The sequence below is a fragment of the Azolla caroliniana genome, unplaced genomic scaffold (assembly GCF_043228905.1).
Source record: "Azolla caroliniana isolate FFs.n. ecotype wild unplaced genomic scaffold, voAzoCaro1.0.p SCAF_20, whole genome shotgun sequence".
In the NCBI taxonomy this organism is placed as follows: Eukaryota; Viridiplantae; Streptophyta; class Polypodiopsida; order Salviniales; family Salviniaceae; genus Azolla; species Azolla caroliniana.
The window spans coordinates 5,436,400-5,451,524 of NW_028230455.1; the positions used below are offsets into that span (position 1 = coordinate 5,436,400).

General features: G+C 45.1%; 1 pseudogene; it reads right to left on the bottom strand.

Annotated features, from left to right (window-relative positions):
• Nucleotides 1-689: 689 nt before the first annotated feature.
• The window catches only part of LOC147850849 (uncharacterized), a 34,394-nt pseudogene continuing 19,958 nt past the window's right edge, over nucleotides 690-15,125 (bottom strand).

Genomic DNA, 15,125 nt, shown 5'->3' on the forward strand with positions numbered 1-15,125 from the left:
GTAGCGTCAAGCCTAAACTCAAGGCATTTACTCCATTTATTTGTGGAGTGTACATCAATATCAAGATACTTAAAGCTCTATAGAAATCGTACATGTTCTCCCTTTATGTAAGCATAGGGTGTGATGAGGTTGGATGGGTGGTTTGCATTACCATTATTTTTGTTTTATTTACATTTACAATTAATTTACTACTAGAAAAATGTTTCTAATGCTCCATGTAAACATTCCATACCATCAAAATCATATGAAAAGATAACCACATTGTCCCCATATAGACGCAATAAGGTAACTTGTTGCATACTTTTTGGTGCATCTACTCACTCTTCTCTTGCAACATTATTCACCACTTCTTCTGATTTATCAACACATAAACAAAAGTATATAGGTGATAGAGGACATCCTTGCTTAAACCCCGTGTTGCTTAAAAGGTATTTTGAGAATCCATTCTCAGTTTTTAGTTGGCATCTTACTTCTCATATAATCGTGCACATAGATTGACACATGCACGATATTTGTGATATTCTCAATATTCGAGAATACGAAATGGCCCTAAGAATATTATAAAACCATTTGTTTTGCAAAATAAATATACAAAAAATTAATTAATTAAATTTTTAAAAATAAATAAATTTAATTCATTAAAAAAATTAATAATCATTCATTAATAAATTATAAAAATATGATTAGTATTAACTCTCCTTTATAGTGACAAATGAAAAATGGGAGAGCTTATGAACCTTTTTTTTAATTAATTAATTTTAAAAAACGAATATTTTTATATTTATTATAGAAATATACTCTTAAAAATTCGACTACATGTGTTGCACAATTCATATGCACATCATTTGCCTTTAGCTGTTCATGGGTAAGTGCCCGCTTTATAACTGCACTTGCTCCATTATGTTCACCTTTACCATGGCCAGACCCCAAAAAATTCCATCTCATCTCCAAACCTATTACAGAAGAATACCTCCCAACAAAATAAAATGGACGTCTAGTCTTGAATTGTGACGTAGCTCCGTTAGACCATACCTAATGTTGAGTAAGCTCCAAACGTTGACATAATAACCATTGCCAATGTAACTTAAAACAGTGTTGGACAAACAAGGTATCATGCTTCTTATCATCAGAAATAAAAAAATGAATTACTTTTTTAACATCACCTGAAACTCGAAAATATGTTATGTGCACAAAAATGGTTACTTGCATTGAACACCAATGCATGGATTGAATTTCATTCTACTGCTTGAAAGTATAATTCTCTTCGAAATCTCCTACTGAGACTATACTACATTTGGAAAATCAGATATGCAAGTCTTAAATTGATGGGCTTGCCATGAATAAATGAAGTTGTGTTTAATGAACTTTCCTAGAGATACTACAAATAGAGACGCCAAGTCCCTTGGTTTAAGCGACTTCGAAATTGGTGTCCACAGACTTAAATAACTTGACAGATATTAATATTTCACTATTAAACTCTTTTGGACACCACCTAAATCTACTAGGGCCACAATCTTGACATAAACCCATGGCACATTTATGACCGTGGAAGATAACCTCAGATTCTCTTGGACACAATACTGAATCTAAAAGACCACTCGTGGAAGAGATAACATGGTCTGATGATTACAGTGCTCTTGCAAGCTAGATTGACAAATTGGACAGTGACAAGTGCAGACTACATCCCCTAGGGAGGAGCTATGGTGACGTAGTAGATTAACAGAGTCCTTGAAAAAACCCATTTGTACATGGTAAATGCAACAACATGTGTATCAATCCTTTAAGCATCTCACAAAGTGTGGCTTAAGAGACTCGAATGTTCGTAGTTAAACTTTGATATTTGGATGCATTCTCTTAAACCTAGTAAATAAATCAACCTTTGTAATAAAAAGGGAGTCCAGTGAGTATAAAAAATGTGCCTTGATGTAGCTAGTTAGATATAGTGTGGTAGCTGATTAGCTCTTAACATAGCTAACTAGCTATTGCCAGTAGCTAATTAGCTATTAAGAGTAGCTAATTAGCTATTGACATTAGCTAATTAGCTACTCTAATAACTAATAAGTTCCTGTCAAAGTTAATATGCAGAAGCTTTGACAAACCGGTTTATACGGATAGCTAATAACTAATAAGTTCTTGTCAAAGTTAATATGCGGAAGCTTTGACAAACCGGTTTATACGGATAGTGACAGAAAATAGAGAATGAAGGTTTAATGGAAGCTTAAGAACAGAGAATAAACAAGAGAGACCGATAGTGCGAGCAGAACGCATAAAATCAATTCAAAATAATAACACTCTATACATACAATGTGCCCATTGAGTACTTCAATGCTCATATGAGCGACTAACACTGACTCCCAAAAATATGCCTATGTACTAGGCTAGATTCGTAGGCCTCTAATGGCCTACCGTTACAATCCGATCCGGCTCCTAGTTTCGAATACCATCCAGACACTGATCCGGTTGTCCTTCCTTGATACCGATCCGGCTCTGGCTTATTCAGCTGATCCGAATCTGGTTGAGCTTGTCCGCTCAACACTTCACCTCAAGCTCAACTTGAGGTTGGCTCGCGGTGTCAGTATCTACGGTAGCCAGTCCTCTCCTCCGGCTCTTCCTGGCGTCCTCATGCTTAGCTCGCGCTCCTCGTCCGGTCCAGTCTTTCATTCCTCGACCCGTCCGGTTCCGTGTTCCTTGACCTTCTACTCAGAAGGCCCATCTTAGCTCCTTTGCTGTTGCGACTCCGGCGCGTCTCGACCCATCGGTTCCTCTGTGTCAGTGTCGGCTCCCGTTCCTTCTTGTTTGTTTGGCCTTCGGTTGATTTGGCTCCTCTGAATCGAACTCCTCTTTAGAATCGGCTGCATCTGATTCATTCTAGCTCTTGTTTGAATTGGTTGTCTCCAATTTGTCCTCTATCTTCAGGCCCTTTACTAGATCAGACCATGTCTGGGTCTTGACGTTCTTCTTTCAGTCAGCTCAATCCTTCTTGACTCTGCTGTTGTCGCTGCTTGTTCCGACTTTATTGGATGTGCCAACTTCTTTAGTCGACTCAACTTCCTTTTACTTCTTGTCTCCCCCTATTTCGGTTTCCTTCTCTTCAGCTCCTTGTTCACCATTACCTGTTTTCTCGGTTTCCTCCTCTCCCCCCTTAAAGTGCGGCATGTGGAGATGCTGAATACCAAGCATCTCAGAAAAATGCTGCAACTTTTCTAGGCCAAGAGGTTTGGTGAAGATGTTGGCAACTTGCCGATTCGTCTGGACATACTAGAGTTCTACTTCACCGCTGAGGACCCGCTCGTGCACAAAGTGATAATGCACTTCGATGTGCTTCGTCTGAGCATGGAACACAGGGTTCTTGGCTACTTGCATGTTGCTCATGTTGTCGCAGTAGATCGGGATTAGAGTCGGGACTTCGATCCGGACATCTTGCAGTAGCCACTGAAGCTAGATGGCTTCACAGGTGGCAACGGTAGTGCCCCGATACTCAGCCTCAATGCTCGAAAGAGCCACAGTCGGCTGGTTTTTGCTGCTCCAGGCAACAACCGTGCTACCTAGAGAGAACATGAATCCGTAAGTGGACCGTCAATCCGACATGTCTCCGGCCCAGTCGGCATTTGTATATCTGACTAGCTTCTTGGTTATACCACATCGGTATAACAATCCCCGGTCCTTAGTGTCGCTAACATACCACAGTATTCAGTGCACGCATTGAAGGTGCTCCATAGTCGGCCTCTGCATGAACTGACTTATCGCTCTGACCGGATAGCTAATGTCGGGTTGCGTCATCGTCAAATAAATAAGGCTTCGGATAATTTGTCGGAACCATTTCGCATCGCAGGCCGATCCGGAGTCGGGACGAAGCTTCAAGTTTTGGTCAAGGGGTGTGGAGACTGGTCGGAAATTCGTCATGCTGAACTTGTACAACATATTCAGCACATAATGTCGCTGAGATAACAATATATCGTCCGGGGTATGGATCACTTCGATCCCGAGGAAGTAATGAAGCTCCCCCCAGGTCCTTCATTTTGAATGCATCTAACAACTGGGTCTTCACTCAATTAATTTCAACAAGGCCGGGTCTGGTGATGACTAGATCATCTACATATAACAAGATACATACCAGACCTTCCAGACCTTTCCGGATGAACAGGGAAGAGTCCGACTTCGAAGCCGCAAACCCCATCTTACGGAACCAGTGCATGATCTTCAAATTCCAAGCACAGGGGGCTTGCTTCAAGCCGTAAAGGGACTTTTTGAGTCAGCACACAATCGACTTGTTCATCTCCGACTGAAAACTGGGGGGGTTGGATCATGTAGACCTGTTCTTCAAGGTCACATTGAAGAAACACATTCTTCATGTCCATTTGGTGAAGATGCCACCCCCTTGCCGTGGCAACTGCCAGCACCACACAAACCATTGTCATTTTAGCTACCGGGGCGAAGGTCTCATCGTAGTCAATTCTGTGGGTCTGCGCATATCCCTTTGCCACTAATCGGGCCTTGTACCGGTTGACTGAACCGTCAACATTATACTTCACCTTGTACACCCACTTGCAACCGATCGGTTTGCAATGTCAGGGAGGGTCAACCAGGTCCCATGTGTCATTGGCATAAGGTGCCCACATTTCTTCCTCTATAGTGGCACACCATTGTGTGTCTTTGGCCGCTTCTGCGTAGCTCTCCCACTCATGCACTTCCGCCACCTTCGTCAAGTACGCATAGTGCTGCACCATGTACTCGTTATATACGTACCTTTTACAAGGTTCGTTTGGTGGGTCGATTGGCGCAAGGTTGAGTGTAAACATGTACGGGGGACTTAGGTCTGGCTTTAAATATGAGGCCTAGCTACCCTCATTTGACACATGATCGACTACGTTGAGACTCTGACATTGTGGTTGGTCAACTCTTGTAGCGAGCACGCTAGCACCAGGTACGACTTGACGCCACGACAGTGGTATGGGACGCCGATCGAAGCTCGAGTCTGTCTCGATCCCTTCGTTCGAGGGTGGTCGGGTGGATTGGCACCTTTCTTTCTCTCTCTCCTTTCTTATTTATTTATCTTTTATCCTTATCATATGCTTACATTAGTAGCTAAGCTCTAACATTCGGCCATGCATATTTCTAGGATACCGTGATTACGAGTTTGACTACCGGCTATAGGACATAGCCGAGAAGAAGGTCATCCAAAGCTGGGACATAGTCTTCATGGAGGAGAAGATTATTGCCGACTAGGAGAAGGAGAAGACGAGTGCTCTCTCCTGGCCAGTTGGAAGTCGAATAGCGATTAAAGAACAAGCCTACCAGATACAGACAGGGAGTTAGATCGGTCGAAGGCTAGTCGGGAGCGAAATCCAAACAGGGATATGAACATGGGGTCGGATCTAGAGCCGGATTGACTAGAAAACATTCAGTCATATCCAAAGAGGAAGAAGTAGTCGACTCCGAATCGAACGATGAACCAACCGAAGGAGAAGATGAAGGACCTTGCGAGCCAACTGAGGAAAACAAATTTCCAAATAAAGAGTACATGTTACTAACCGATGAGGGGGAGCCGAAAAGCTTCGAGGAAGTGAATAGGGTCACCCACAATAGAGAGTGGCTAAGTGCAATGCAGGATAAGATGGATTCCCTACATGAGAACCACACGTATGAGCGGACGGAGTTGCCGAAAGGAAAGAGGGCACTCCAAAAGAAGTGGGTGTATAAACTAAAACTAGGAGATGGTGGAAATCCACCAAGATATAAGGCATGCATTATGGTGAAGGGCTTCCAACAGAAGAAAGGAGTGGATTTCGAAGAAATATTTGCCCCGGTAGTGAAGATGACATCCATCCAGATAATGTTGAGCATAACGGCAAGTATGGACCCTGAAGTCGAGCAGTTGGATATCAAGATGACGTTCTTGCATGGTGATCTCGAAGAGGAGATATATATGCAGCAACCGAAAGGATTCATCGAAAAGGGCAAGGAGAACCTGGTATATTGATTGAGGAAAAGCCTTTACGGACTCAAACAGGCTCCCCGGCAATGGTACCGAAAGTTTGAATCCTTCATGGCCGATCAAGGCTACTATAAAATGCAGGCCGACCATTAAGTGTTTGTGAAGAAGTTTGACGGAGGAGACTTCCTTGTTCTCCTACTATATTGTTGAGATACAAGCTCAACATTGGGTGCGTAAACGGGTGCGTAACCTAGTGCGTAGACTGGGTGTGTAAAACCGTACGCACAAAGGCCGTAACGGTGCGTAAGCCGAGAGGCCATTAGAGGGTTATTCCTCGTAAGGAATAATTTTGGGAGTTAGTGTAGGAGGCTCATTAATGAGCATTTAAGTATGTGTCAGTACTCTTACAGTACTTCTATCTGTCCATAAGGACTTGTATAAAAAGCCTCGATTGAGCGCATCTTGTATAGAGTGACTGAGAGTTATTTTTGAATCTAAGTTTTGTGTGTTCTGCTCACTCTCTCTCTCATTCTCTGTCTCTCCTGCATACGTTGTGTCGTGTTCAAAGCTTTCCATTAAACCTTCTCTTTGTCATCTATGTTACATGGTTGTGTTTGTTGCGCTTCCACACACGCTATTCTTTTACATGGTATCAGAGCGTGAGGGTTGAAATCCTCTACGGCCAACAAACAAACAACATCACCGTGAAGAATTGAAGAGATATAAGAATGGATAGAGAGATGGGTACCTCGCTTCCTACAAAGAAGCTGAACAGAAGCAACTATGCATCTTGGTCATACAAGATGCACCAGTACCTGCTTGGCATGGCTATTGGAGTTATGTCGATGGAGCTAGCGACACAGCACCCGAATCGACACATAGAGACTTCCCGACCTGGGAATAGGCGGCGAGTAGAGTCCTATATTGCCTTGCATCCTGTGTGAGTGACCAGCTCTTGAGCTACATTCTAGATGCCAAGATGCCAAAGGATGCGTGGGCGAATCTCAAGAGGATTTTCGCCGCCAGCACAACGGCCAGGAAACTTCCTCTCACACAGGCGCTTAGCAATGTCTGATAGAAAGATCTGTTTGTGGCCGATTACACGGCCCGAATCAAGGAAATTTGCGATTCTCTCACCTCTGTCAACGTGAACATCAAGGAAGATGAAATGGCGTAGGTTTGCCTTGGAGGGCTAGCGTCCAAGTGTCAGGAACAATACTAAGATAGAGAAGCAATTAGTACTAAAAGAAGTATTAGTACTAAGAGAGGTGAAGAACTCTTGAGAGAAGGAAAGAGTGAGTGAGAGGGAGGGAGAGAGAGATCGAGAGAGAGAGAGAGAGATCGAGAGAGAGAGAGAGAGAGAGAGAGAGAGAGAGAGAGAGAGAGAGAGAGTGAGTGATGATAAGAAAAGATATATATTATGTGAAGAGAATGTACAGTAGTAGCTAGGAGGCTTAAGACTGGCGTTGAACCGATTTGGTTTGAAATAATGCCTTGTGCCTCCTTTTATAGTGTTTTGAGGAATACTCCTGAAGTTTCTAGAATGTTCCAGAGAAATCTGGAATATACATCAATTTTCTATAATAAAACATAGATGAAAATAATATTCTACGTATTACAATGTATGGTTTAATGGTCAAGAGCTTGACCCATGTAGCATAAGGTCATGGGTTCGAGTCTTGCCATATCATGACACTATCCCCCCTTTAAAACGACGAGTGTCACGAGTCGTTTTGGATTGAGGACCCGGTTTGTCTGGATATTGATGATGGAAGTCTTCAAGAAGAGCATGAGCATTGGTCACATTCTCTATCGGTTCCAAAGTATGCTCGCTGGGACTATATCCTAGCCAATCGACTAGATAGTAGAGGTTGTTGCGAAGAATCTTGGAATCAAGGATGGCGGCAACCTCATACTCAGGTCCATCTTCAAGCTCGAACGGGGGTGGAGGCTATGTAATACGTCTTGGGATGGTGTTCTCTTGATAGGGTTCGAGGAGATAACTATGAAACACCGGATGTATCCGAAGTTGCGGAGGTAGATCGAGACGTAAAGCGACATCATTAATCTTTTGTATAATACGGAAAGGACCTAATCGCCGATAATCCAACTTCTCGCATGGGCGAGTAGTCTTGATGTGTCGTCGTAGTAGCCATACCCGATCTCCAATGTTAAAACTGGATGGAAGTCGATGACGATCCGCATAAACCTTGTGTGTTTGTTGAGCTTGTTGGAGATGAGTAGATAAATCGGCTTGTATCTTGCGTAACTGCTCTAAACGATCCTCTGCGCAAGGATTTGTGGACAACGCTGGGGTTTCAAATACACACCACCGGGGGTGAGAACCCGTATAAGCATAAAATGGCGTAACTTTAGTCGATGCGTGGACAGAGTTATTGTAGGCAAATTCGGCGAAGTGGAGAATATCTACCTAGTCATCCTGATGATAGCTTAGAAAGCACCGAAGATACTGCTCGAGTGTTTGATTTGTTCGTTCTGCTTGGCCATCCGTTTGTGGGTGGTAGCCGGAGGAGAGGTTACACGTGACCTTGAGCATTTTAAAAAGGTGCTTCTAGAATTTCGATACGAACTGGGGTCCACGGTCGCTGATGATATTATCGGGAAGGCCATGATGTCGACATACTTCACGCATGACAATTTCAGCGGTTTCTTCACTGGATATTTCCTTAGTACATGGCAAGAAATGAGCCATCTTCGTATATCGATCTACAATTGTTAGAATCGCATTGAACCCCTTAGAGACTGGAAGATCTGTGATGAAGTCTAGAGCAATGGATTGCCACGACTTGCTTGGAATGGGTAATGGTTCTAATAAACCATATGGATGATGCCTTGGTATTTTCGCCCTGCAACATGTATCACAAGTCCGAACAAAATCTTCGACAAATTGTCGCATACGGGGCCACCAAAATGATCGTTGTACTAAATCTAATGTTTTAGTACTACCAAAATGCCCAGATGTATATGTGTCATGATAGTTTTGGATTGCTTGAAGGCGGCAAGAACCATTAGGAACATACAAGAGTTCATTAAAGAATAGTAATCCATCATGGTATTTGAATTGCCGATTGCGACCATGAACAAGATGCTCGAGAGGGATCAATTTGTGCTAGAATGGCTTGGGCGAAAGCATCGGTCTTCACGTCCTCACGTATAGTATCGATAACGTGGGAATCCATTGGCATGCCAAAGACTTGTGTTACTTGCAGTCATGTCGGTCCCAAGATTACTTGCTTTTGGTTATCAAAAGCTGGCTCGCTGGAACGCGGTGCTAGGTACGAACGACGTGATAATGCATCTGCCTTCCCTTGGTGCTTCCATGGACGATATGTAATTTTGAAGTCGAAACGTGTGAGGAAGTGGGCTCACCGAGCTTGACGTCGATTTAACACACGAGCATCCTGAAAGTAGGCAAGGTTTTTGTGGTCACTGAATATAGTGACTTGATGAGAGGATCCGTCTAGAAAATGCCTCCATTGCGTAAAAAGGTCCAATATTGCCAATAGATCCTTATCATGAATTTCGTAGTTGATTTCGGCGGCGTCAAACTTGCGTGAGTGAAAAGCCACAGGATGTAGCTTCTCGCCATTACCTCGTTGTGACAGAATGCTCCCCAATGCGAAATCCGATGCGTCTGCTTCGATAATGAATGGTTTTTCCGGATCAACATGAGCTAGAATTGGAGCCGATGTAAATGCCTTTTTAAGACTCTCGAAAGCCATGTCCTCTTCTTCAGACCAAACGAAAGATTGTCCCTTCTTGGTAAGATGTGTGAGAGGCAGAATGAGTTTTGAGTAATCCTATATGAACTTCCATTAAAAATTGGCAAAGCCTAAAAAGCATTGCACATCTCGCACCGAACGCGGAGTCTGCCACTCTACCATAGTTTTGACCTTAGCTTGGTCCATGGCGATGCCTTCTGAGGAAATGACATAGCCTAGAAATTCCACTTGATTGCACCAAAAACTACATTTTTCCAGCTTTGCATAAAGACCATGTTCTCGAAGTCGTTTTAGTACTAATAGTACATGAGAATCATGCTCTTCTTAGGTCTTTGAATAAACCAGTAGATCATCCAAATAGATGATCAAACAAACATCAAAGAGATCTTAGAATATATCATTTGCCATGTGCTGGAAGACTGCTGGCGCATTAGTGAGACCGAACAACGAAGTGCCCATATTGACAGGAACTGCTCGCTCCCTATGCGCAACACTCAGCCACAACCGAGCTTAGAATCATACACAGAAAAAACGAGAATTGAATGCACGACATAGTGAGAGAAGAGTACACAGGATGTTTACGTGGAAAACCCAAACTAGGGAAAAACCACGACAGCCCACAGGCTGCAAACTATCACTATGTTACAATGATTACAATAGTGAGCTCACGGAGGCAACGACCTCGTGCTCACGATCTTCGCCACAGGCGGCGGTTACAATAGAGGCAACGACCTCTTTCTCTCTTTCTCTCTCTCTCTGTACACTGTTACGCGCTCTCTCTTCTTGCACCAACAAGAATGACAACAACAACACCTTCCACTAAGTTGGCCCTAAGTCATATTTATACTAATATGAATTTTCGGCTATTTACAAATATAGCCCCGATGGCCTCTCAGGAAACATATTTACGAATATGTCCCTCCATCCGGTGAGCATTTCTCATCGGGCCTTCAGCATCCGGCTCTAGCCGGGTACTCATCTGGCTTTCACTGGGTCTTCTGTAGCTAGGTATTCCTCGTCCGGTTCTCACCGGGTACTCCTCATCGACACTGTTCTTCTCACTCCCATCCGGAGGGACTTGTTTCCTAACAAACTCCCCCTTCACTCCGGCATGGGATGTCTTACCAGTCCGATCCGCTTCCGGCATGCTTCCAACTTGTCGGGTATCAGCACTTTGGTTAGCATATCTGACCCGTTCTCGGCCGTGCGGATCTTCGTCAGCGCGAACTCCTGGTTCTCCACTCTTTCCCGAATCTAGTGATACCTACGCTGGATGTGCTTCATCCTTGAATGGTAGGCCGCATTCTTAGCAAGGTGGATGGCACTTTGATTGTCGCAATAGAGCCGGTATTCATCTTGCCGGATACTGAGCTCTCTGATGAAGTCCTTCATCCATAATATTTCCTTGCTGGCTTCCACAGCCGCCATGTACTCCGCCTCCGTGGTTGACAACGCAACCGTCTTCTATAGCCTCGACTACCACGAAACAGCTCCCCCTGCATATGTCATTACATACCCGGATGTAGACCGGCTGGTATCCACATCAGCCGACATGTCCGAATCGGTAAAACCTTCAAATTGAGGTTTACCGGAGCCGAATCGGAGACACATATTCGAAGTGCCCTTCAAGTACCGGACTATCCATTTGACCGTGTTCTAGTGCTCCTTGTCGGGATTGCTCATAAACCGGCTCACCACTCCGACTGCGTATCCTATATCCGGTCGGGTACACACCATTGCGTACATTAAGCTCCCGACTGCAGAGGCATATGGAACCTTCATCATATCAGCCTTCTCTGCTTTCGTCTTCGGGCTTTGCTTACCGGATAACCTGCAGTTTGCCGGAAGTGTCGATTTGACCGGTTTCGCATCTGACATGTTGAACCGCTGAAGCACCTTTGTCACGTACTTCTCCTGTGACAGCCACAACTGCTTCGTTGGCCGGTTCTGGATGATATGCATCCCCAACATCTGTTTTGCTGGACCCAAGTCTTTCATTGCGAAGGTTCGGTTGAGAGCCTTCTTTAGCATCCGTATTTTGGTTTAGTCCCGTGTATTAGCCCCTAGAAGGTATTCATGTGCTCCGCCATGCTGGAGCCATCTTGGTACCAGAGTCTTACTAGTTTCCGGAATACCGAAACCTGATTAACAACATTTTTGTTTTGAAACATAATGCCGATCTTCTCCCAGAGCTCATGAGCCTTGCTCTCTTCATTGAAGTTATTGTATAGGCTCATGTTGATGAAGCACCGTATGTACGCCGTTGTCTTCATGTGCATCACCTCCCATATCGTGGCGTCGATTTTGTCCGGTCTCTTGTCCCCGAACTGGACCGGCAACCAAAGATCTTTAACCACGAGCATGCCCCTCATCTTCGACTTCCACACCGAATAGTTGGAGCCGGTGAGCTTGAACATGCCGCCCAACGATTTGTCCATTTTCTGTGTCGTTTTGCTCTGATACCACTTTGACAGGAACTACTTGCTCCCTATGCGCAACACTCAGCCACAACCGAGCTTAGAATCATACACAGAAAAAACGGGAATTGAATGCACGACACAGTGAGAGAAGAGTACACAGGATGTTTACATGGAAAACCCAAACTAGGGAAAAACCACGGCAGCCCACAGGCTGCAAACTATCACTATGTTACAATGATTACAACAGTGAGCTCACGGAGGCAACGACCTCGTGCTCACGATCTTCGCCACAGGCGGCGGTTACAATAGAGGCAACGACCTCTTTCTCTCTCTCTCTCTCTGTACACTGTTACACACTCTCTCTTCTTGCACCAACAAGAATGACAACAACAACACCTTCCACTAAGTTGGCCCTAAGTCATATTTATACTAATATGAATTTTCAGCTATTTACAAATATAGCCCCGATGGCCTCTCAGGAAACATATTTACGAATATGTCCCTTCATCCAGTGAGCATTTCTCACCGGGCCTTCAACATCTGGCTCTAGCCGGGTACTCCTCATCCGGCTCTCACCGGGTCTTCCGTAGCTGGGTACTCCTCGTCCGGTTCTCACCGAGTACTCCTCATCGACACTGTTCTTCTCACTTCCCATCTGGAGGGACTTGTTTCCTAACACATATCTGGTGCGAAACACGGTCTTCCATTCATCTCCTGGTTGGATCCATACGAGGTTATAGGCTAGCCGTAAGTCGATCTTCGTGAAGAACTTGGCACCATTGATCCGTTCTAAAAGACTTGAGATAAGGGGAAGTGCATACCTATTTCTGATTGTCACCTTATTCAAGCCACAGTAATCTACAACAAGACGAAGTGATCCAGATCCTTAAGTAGCTGCTTCAACCATCGTGGTTCGCATGTCGCGGCAACCGCTCCTCTATACTCGGCTTCAGTGCTCGATAGCGCAACTGTCGGCTGCTTCTTGCTACTCCACGCGATCACGGCACTCCCAAGAGAGAACACGAAACCGGACGTGGATCGGCGATCGTCGGCGTTTTCGATCCAATCAACATAGGTGTAACCGACCAACTGCGTGGCAGTATCGGTCCGATGTAGTAGCCCCCGGTCCTTAGTGCCACTGAGGTACCATAGTACGTGTTGTGCGCACAGAAGGTGCTCCTCGGTCAATCGCGCCATGAATTGACTAATCACCCCGATCGGGTAGCTGAGATCTAGTCGGGTGATGGTCAAGTGTATAAGGCATCCGACTATCTGTCAGAACCTCGTCGGGTCGCATACCTTCCCGAAATCGGGGTGAAGCTTGACAATTCTATCCAGAGGAGTCGAGATGGACTTACATTCGGCCATCCCGAATTTGAAGAGCATATTCAACGCATAATGACATTGGCTGATCAATATGCCTTCGGGGGTATGGATCACTTCGATCCCGAGGAAGTAATGAAGGTCCCCCAGATCCTTCATGTCGAATGATGTCGCAAGCTAGAGCTTCACGTGATCAATCTCAACTAGGTCGGCGCCGGTGATGACCAAGTCATCAACATAAAGTAAAATGTTAACCGGCCCAAGTCAACCTTTCCGGATGAACAATGAGGAGTCTGATTTTGACGTCGCAAAGCCCATCCGATGCAATCGTTGCATGATCTTCGCATTCCAGGTACGCGGGGCTTGCTTTAGTCCGTAAAGGGACTTCTTCAATTGGCATGTACCATGTACACCTGCTCCGCAAGATCACCTTGTAGGAACGCATTCTTTACATCCATCTAATGTAAGTGCCACCCGTTTGCTGCAGCTACTGCAAGCAAAACATGAACGGTCGTCATCGATGCTGTGTTTCTGCACGTAGCCTTTCGCTACTAACCGGTCCTTGTATCGGTTGACCGAGCCATCAGTGTTGTACTTGACCCTGTACACCCACCCACCTACATCCAATCGGCTTTGCACCTTTCGGTGCATCAACCAGGTCCCAGGTTTCATTCTCCGCCAATGCGTGCATCTCTTCCTCCATTGCGGCACGCCAATTCGCTTCCTTCGTTGCTTCTGCGTAGCTCTCCGGCTCATGCACTTCCGCTACACGGGTCATGTACGCATAGTGATGCGCCATGTACTCGTTGTATCCGAACCGCAGAACAGGGTTCTTCTGGCAAGTAGATCGGCGTAATTGCTCATTAGCCGATGTTGAGGCTTTCTTAGCCGATGCGGACTTCGCTCTCGAAGGCCCATCATCACTTCCCTCGGAGTCAAACTCACTTTGATCCAACTCGTTTCTATCTGTGCCGTAATCTGATACCTTGTTCTTCCCTTTTTCCTTACGCGTAAGCCGTCTCCTCGGCTCCCTACGCGGAGAATGCACGACCGATTCTCCACTACTCGCCGGCTCTTCATCGGACTGGTTGAACCGACTCAGTTGTCCATTTGGTCCGTTTAACCGAAACAAAATCGGACTCTCTTCACGGGTCCCGATTTCAGGTTTATCTGGAGGCATCTCGGCCTTGCTGACCTCATTGTCAGAACTCGGATTAGAGGTGAGGTCCGGAATCGGAGGCAAGTACCAAGATGCAGACTTTTCAAACACAACGTCGTGGCTCACGCGTGCTTGTTTGGTGCGAGGGTTATAATACTTAACCCTTCTGCTCGTCCGAATAGCCGACCAATATACACTTCTCAGTTTTCGCGTCCAACTTCCTCTGTTTCTCCTTCAGCACATGCACATACGCAATGCTACCAAAAACTCTCAAGTGTCACAGATTCGGCTTCCTTCCGAAATACAACTCATGTGCTGACACTTTTTCTCTTATCTGATTCTGAATGTACACCGCGGTTCGTACGGCCTCGGCCCAATAGAACTTGGGCAACCTCTTCTCCTCTAGCATTGCCGCTTCCACAACCGACCGATTTTTCCTTTTGGCCACGCCGTTTTGCTCCGGCATATATCTGCAATTGAATTCGCATCAAATTCCCATCTGTTGTAGATACCCATTGAATTGACCGGAAAAGTGATCGTTTCCA